This window comes from Punica granatum, unplaced genomic scaffold, assembly GCF_007655135.1.
Source record: "Punica granatum isolate Tunisia-2019 unplaced genomic scaffold, ASM765513v2 Contig00440, whole genome shotgun sequence".
Taxonomy (NCBI): Eukaryota; Viridiplantae; Streptophyta; class Magnoliopsida; order Myrtales; family Lythraceae; genus Punica; species Punica granatum.
In genome coordinates, this window is record NW_022204350.1 from 59,488 (window position 1) to 66,208 (window position 6,721).

The 6,721-nt window shown below is 38.9% G+C and overlaps 1 pseudogene; it reads right to left on the reverse strand.

Annotated features, from left to right (window-relative positions):
• Window positions 1-2,382: 2,382 nt before the first annotated feature.
• On the reverse strand, window positions 2,383-6,496 carry LOC116190452 (annotated as a pseudogene).
• Between the last annotated feature and the right edge of the window lie 225 nt (window positions 6,497-6,721).

Here is a 6,721-nt window from a genome sequence, read left to right on the forward strand (position 1 = left end):
ATATGTCGCGGACGCTTTAGATCAATAAATATGAGGCAAAAGTATGGGATTAAGGAGGTAATGACGTGGCCGAACAGAGAGGGGGGAAAAAAAAAAAAGAGGAGAAGGTGGTAACTGGTAGGTGGTGACACTGACAGCTAAATATTGATTCTCTGTTTCTTTCCATCGACAAGCCAATATCTATGGGAAAGGGATTGACAGGAAGGAAAGTTATATGGCCCAAATCCATGGGCTTTGTATGGATAAGGTATTTTGTAATGGTCTTCGGCTGTCGCTTGTGAGCTAATTAAATTCCTGGACTCGTCCTATTTACGATTTGAATATGGACATTGAATGGACCCAGTCCATCGTAGGCTTGCAAAGATGAACTGCATTCAGCTTTACAAATTAAACCCACTGCTTGTGCGGGTACGTAAGAGTTCTGCCTGATGTCAAGAAAAACCTACAGTGGAAGGTAAGTTGACTCCTTCTCACCACTAGCACCTCGGTCCAGGGCTCTACCCTATTTCAAAATAGTTGTGTCCACCAATGTCCTGTCGGTTATCCGTTGTAAATTAAGTTTGCTATTAATACAATGATATTATTCACAAAAAAAAAAAAAGTCTATTTCCCTCTCTCTCTTTTTTCCAATAAACGAGAGTTATGAGTCCAAAATATGACGCGACAAGGAAAAATAAATGAGCATATGAGCTGTCGGCACTCCATTTTAACTCATCAAGTCAAACTGCATAATGCGGGCCTGACAAGAGTCCACATTCGGGTCCGTACATGAGTCTTAGCTATTAGTGAGAATAAAGTCCCACTTGTATTTTTTTGGTGTGCACCATATCTGGTATAGGAAAGTCTATTTACTCGATCCTGATAACTCTAAGGAATAAAACTCTCCCGACGTATATATTTTACATTGACAGCCCTCTAATTCAAAATCTTATTTAAAGAATAATAGTGCCGAACCTATTGATTCCCCCACCCCCGCCGGGTGAAGGGATACTTTTTTTTCTTTTTTCCGATAACACATTCATGGCAATTAGCAAGCAGCGACGCATTAGCCACCAGTGGCGCGCAAGTTATTTGTGATACACAGTCGGGTACTATGTCTCCTTGGCAAAAAAGGGCAAAAACAAAAAAAAAAAAAAACGTTTCTTAACAAAGGAGACAAATTTTAGAAGATAATAGATTAGAGAGAAGAAATATAAAGGTATAAAAACTTCCACAAGAATTAAACCGAGCATGTCTTAATTTCATACTAAGAACGATATCATTGCATGGAATTTGAGAATTAACCGAGTACCTCTTTAAGTGTTACGAATTATATATGTATTTTATCGTATATTGGATGTTATTGTAAAAATTCGGGATGTTACAATTGTTATTAGAGCCAGTCCTTGTGTAAACTTGAACGGTGGTGGGGCAAACTCATTGACAAAAAATGGGAGAGATGCTGGATGATGAGTGCAATTCCAAACTTATATCCAGGTACATTTTCATGATTTTGATTTTCTCAATAATCTTGATAATAATTGAATAGTTACTGTAAGTTTTGTTTTATGTAAGATAAGCTTCAAAACTAAGCTTTACATGTGTCAAAATGCTATCCATGTCTTCTTCATTCCACCGACTTATTGGGTGATTTATAAATGGCCGTTTTTCAATTCATTCGGCCAAATTCTCAATAACAGAGAGGTCGGGAGCTTCAGTAAAATTGAGAAAGAATTTGAGAGGAAAAAAATGAAAATTTTGGAATCAATCAATTTTCAATGTTCCGGGGGGTCGGCGATTTGACAAGTCAGTAATCTATTGCTGAATTGGTATCTTTATTACCGTTATGATTATTTTTTAGAGCCACATTATCAGGACTCTATCAGTATTACGGATCATGCATATATTTTATATAATCAATTATAATATTATTAAATCCGTGAATGATCCTGTTAGTTTAGATTGTAGTTATTAACTGAGCATCAAGCGCTCACCTCTCAAATATATTTTTTCAATTATTTTATAGGTCAAGTGTCATAAAAAATATGAGATTTTATCGGATTTTCAGTTACTCAATCAAACTTATATTTATCAAATATTTGAAATTTGTATAAAACCTTTTATTTCAAAAGTTATATATATTAATTTTATTGTATTTATTATCTTTTATTTTAAAATATTCGGGATGTTGCAACATGGATAGACGTATTTGTAATGCTTGCTTGGAAGTAGGAAATTAATGGTCTCCAGCTCTTGCACTTTGGCGGGGCCAAATTTTATGGGCCTCTTGCATGGAACCGACACAATCCATCAAAGCTGAATATTCGTCACCTATTTCGACAATAGTACTTAGTTTTCTCGAGAAATTCTTCAGTTATCATGCATTGCCATATATGGTGCACGCAAGGAAAACACTACCAGCAAAAACTTCACTCAATCAAATTCATATAGAGACAGACATAGAGAGTAGAGACCATGCCATCTTTGAACTAAACACTGTCTTAACGTAATTTATAGTGGAATTGGATCAACGAGTAAAGCAGTCACGTAGTCCTTCAAGTCAGTTTGCGAGTTGGTGTATCGATCTTTATCTTTATAGAGCACCTCAATCACACACGTAAAGTTGACAATTCGCGTGAGAAGTGGCATGGGGACTGGGGTCGGGTGGAGGCACTCCTCGTTGATGTCCTTCCATCCATCATCGATCATCTTCCAGAGTTTCTCCTCCGTCTCTTGCTCTGTTGCACCATGGTGCTTCATGTAGCATTCTATTGCCGAAGCTACATGTCCTCTCTTCTGCTCAAACTATACGTAATTTCATAAACAGAAATTATGAGATTAATTTTCTTTCGTATGACGCTCATTCATAGCCAGGTCTTCCCAATAATCCAAACGAATTAGATATTAGTTAATTTGGGTGACAGGAAAACGGTATTTATATATGGATGAAATTTCATTTGATTATATGTGCACCTTGTGAGAGACGATGTCGTCCATGAGTCGGCACACGATCATCGACCCACGAAGGATCTTGGGGTCGCTTAACAGCCATTCAAAGGCATCCTTGGAGGCAACATCTCCCATTCCTAGGAAAGATGCGGTCGCTAGCATCCCGTAGGCTGTTGTTTCCATCGCAAGGGGCATGTACTCTTCCAGTGTGGGGGTGTAGTTTTGATGGAACCAGGTTGCCTCTTTGAAGTAGACCTTTGCTTGATTTTTCATCTGATTTAAAAATCCCCAATTTAATAAATTTCATTGCTATTAATTACGCGCTAGCGTGTGTATATGTAGACACATTCACGAGGCTTACAGCTTCTTTTGCATAAAAGAGGCGGTACGTCCTTCCTTGCTTAGCTAATGTTTTCTCGAATTCTTCATAAGTGTCTAGTAGTGCCTTGTAGAATATCTGCATGACTGCGGGAGTTCGTCGATGGCTCCAATGTCCCACCTAGTAAATCAAAGGAGGAAATTAAAAAATTAGGAATTTTAACCAACCTTCATACGCGACCGGCAGATCATTATACCATTACAATTATTTATGTTATAACCTAACTTTCTAGCTAGTTCATTTTACACAACAAAAGATAAGGAATTATATTAATCTATATCTATATATATATATATATATATATTAAAACAAAGCATGAACCGAATTCTCACGCCGCCACATCATCAAAAATAAAAAACGAAGCTCTCTCGCTTTGCCACGTCATCGCTTATGTATTAGAGAAATTTTTTAAGAATATAAAGCAGAATATATATCAATTCTTACAAATATATATTGCATGGCCATATAAGTAGCAAGCACATTCAAAAAAACATATATATATATATATCAATTATTTTGCATATATATATAAATATATATGAAAGCATGGTACGAGGTGGACCAGACCAGGTGACCTCGGAACGCTCCGTTTCTGAATGAAATTTTCTCGATTTTTTGAGTTTTTAAAATTTAAAGTATCTTTATTATGAAATTAGTAACAAAATCTTCTGAAATTATTTTTAGTTATAATATTTCATTTAAAAAAGACTGAAAATATCATAACATCTTTTGTATACTACAGTGACTGTATGTTAAAATGGTTCTGGGCCAACACAACTAACGTCGGGCCAAGTCCGACGAGCCCTAAATTTGTAAGTCGGCTCTAATTTGCAAAAGCCGACTCCACTGATGTCGGCCCAGATGTCGGTTTTGCTAGACCCGACGTGCGTAGTGTCGGTTTTGCTTGAAAAAATCCTGACATGTAAAACGTCGGGGCTGTTCGTGACGAGACCGGCGTCAACGACGTTGACTTTGAGTGTCCTTTCCCGACGATTTCTGGACGTTGGCTTTTATCCATTCAAACCGACATTTCTTTAACGTCGGCTAATTCTGGTTTTTGCCGACGTTTTCTGACAAACCTCGGCAAGGATCTCCCAACAGGGTCAACAACGACAGAAATGGAAACATTGGGAGTTACGTCGCCGGTGTTTTTCCCACGTTTTACGCGTTGCCTAAAGCCATAAAAAAACGTCGCGAAAGGACCTTCTCCCTGTAGTGGATTAACCTGTCAATTGCATCAGTGAAGAGTTGCAGCTCTTTGGGTGTCCCAAAAACATCATAAGTATCATCCATTATCGAAAGCAGGGAAATGACTTTGGCGAGCATCATCCTTGGTAGTGAAAACTCCGGCTCAAAATATACTCCCAGGATCCAGAAATAGTTCTCGGTAACTCTATCTCTTATGTACGGGAAGTTCCTCTCGACGTCTAGACAATCTTTCCACCACCTATATATACAAGTCAGTTAAGCAAGACCCGATAAAATTAGTCACCCCCATGTACAGTGATCATATTTACCGAATTTCTGATGAATCTATTAAAAAGTCGGTCGGAGACGATATTAACCTTGTAATTTCAGAGAGCTCCTTTTGGTGAAACTTCTGCAAACAGTTGAAATCCAACTTCGCCAACTCCAAAAGCACTTCACTGTGGGAAGCATCTTCTTCATAGAGTTTGATGTAGTGCCATGCGTCTAGTCTCACCAACCCTTTGCGTAGGGATCGCTTTAAGGCATGTTTCACTTCAGTGACAAGGTTACGGTTTAGCTTCGGGTCATCGATTTCCACAGCGGATCTCAGGTGATGAATGGTGAAACTTAGGGCTTCTTCGAGGATGTCCTCTCCGTTAACCCTAAAATGGCTGGCTTCATATAAGCTAAGCAACCTCTCACATCTTTGACTAGAGATTCACTGAATTCCCCATTGCTGTCCTTGAACTTATCAAAGATATCTGCATGCATAAAGTTGGACATGGTGACGTACCATACATGTATATCATTTTCAGTTAGGTATCTAATCCGTTGGACCATTGACCAAATGGTCTTTCTCGTGCTATATGTTTCGCTATGCTCCTCCGAGGGAGTATGTGACATTTCTTATATTATTATTCCTCTACGTATAAGAGAGGCTGGTGATGGAAGATGAAAAAAAAAAAAGTGCGCTTACAAAACAAGACGAAATCGGACTTATTTACCGCATGAAATCCTGAAGCCCTGCTGACGAAGTAAGCGAAACATGCGAGCAGCGGTACAAAGGTCATCAGCGTAGTCTGCATGGTCACGGTTGGAGTACCAACTGTGAATTTGCTCAAGAACTTCGGCAATCTCTCTGCCGAACTGGTAGCCGATCCCTAGGCGTTGAATTTGATCAATCAGATATAGTTTATTGTCAGATGACTTATCGAAATCATCATCAGCATCGGTTAGCATCCTCTTCACCTCCATCTTGAGTTTCTCTCTATGTTGCTCTGCTCTTACATCGGTAATCTGTATAATAGAAGGAAATACTATTAACGAACGGAGAGAGTTGGTTCAAGCGGTTTGACATTTGTTCCCCTCAAGTAAAGTATCGGGGTTTGAGTCTTGTGAATATAGAAAATTTATGTTGTGAGAGTTTTAACCCCTAATAGGCCGACCCTGCTTGAGCTGAATTAGTCGAAATTAAGTTTCGGCAGTAAGCCCCCAAAAGGTACCAACGCCCCGAAAAAAGGGGAGGTTGAGTTTTGTCCTTGGGCCAATCTTTATGGTTCAAAGGGGACTTTTTTTTTCGGTCACAAGGAACGCCCATTGATCTTATAGAAATTTTAAAAGCTAACAAAATGGTACTGGTAGTTCTACAAAGAATATCAAACCCTGTACCTCTTGATTTCAGGCGAAGGTGTGCACTATAGCGCTATACCCTCTTTGATTCCATATGAGACTTTTGCATTTAAGAAATATGGCCATGCAATGCAATTAGCAAGCACGCACCGACGTACTAGCTAGCTACCACTGACGTGCAAGTTCGGGTCATTTGCCGTACTTACCATCGATCCCGAAGTGTAATTAAGGAAATAATCTCCCCACACGCTGGGATGAAATCCTGCAGAACGGCGTCCCACGACATGGGTGGCTCCAGTCTGAGCAGAAGTGAGAGTTGATGGAAGTGAATCTTCAATCGACATTTTCCTTACTTGAGTATGGAGTTAATTATCGATTTGTGGTGAGGCAAAAGGAGAGAGGGCTTAATGTATTTATAGGCAGCTATTGCACGAGGGAATTAAAGACAGTTAACTATATAGATAGCACCTGTAACACGTATCTCGTGCATAACTTGCTTTAACATTTCTTTTGCATGCAACAAATAAAGTGTCTGACAACGACGCATTTTTAGCTAAATTAATGTGTCACCATAAAGATTTATGCATCCAGAAAGTA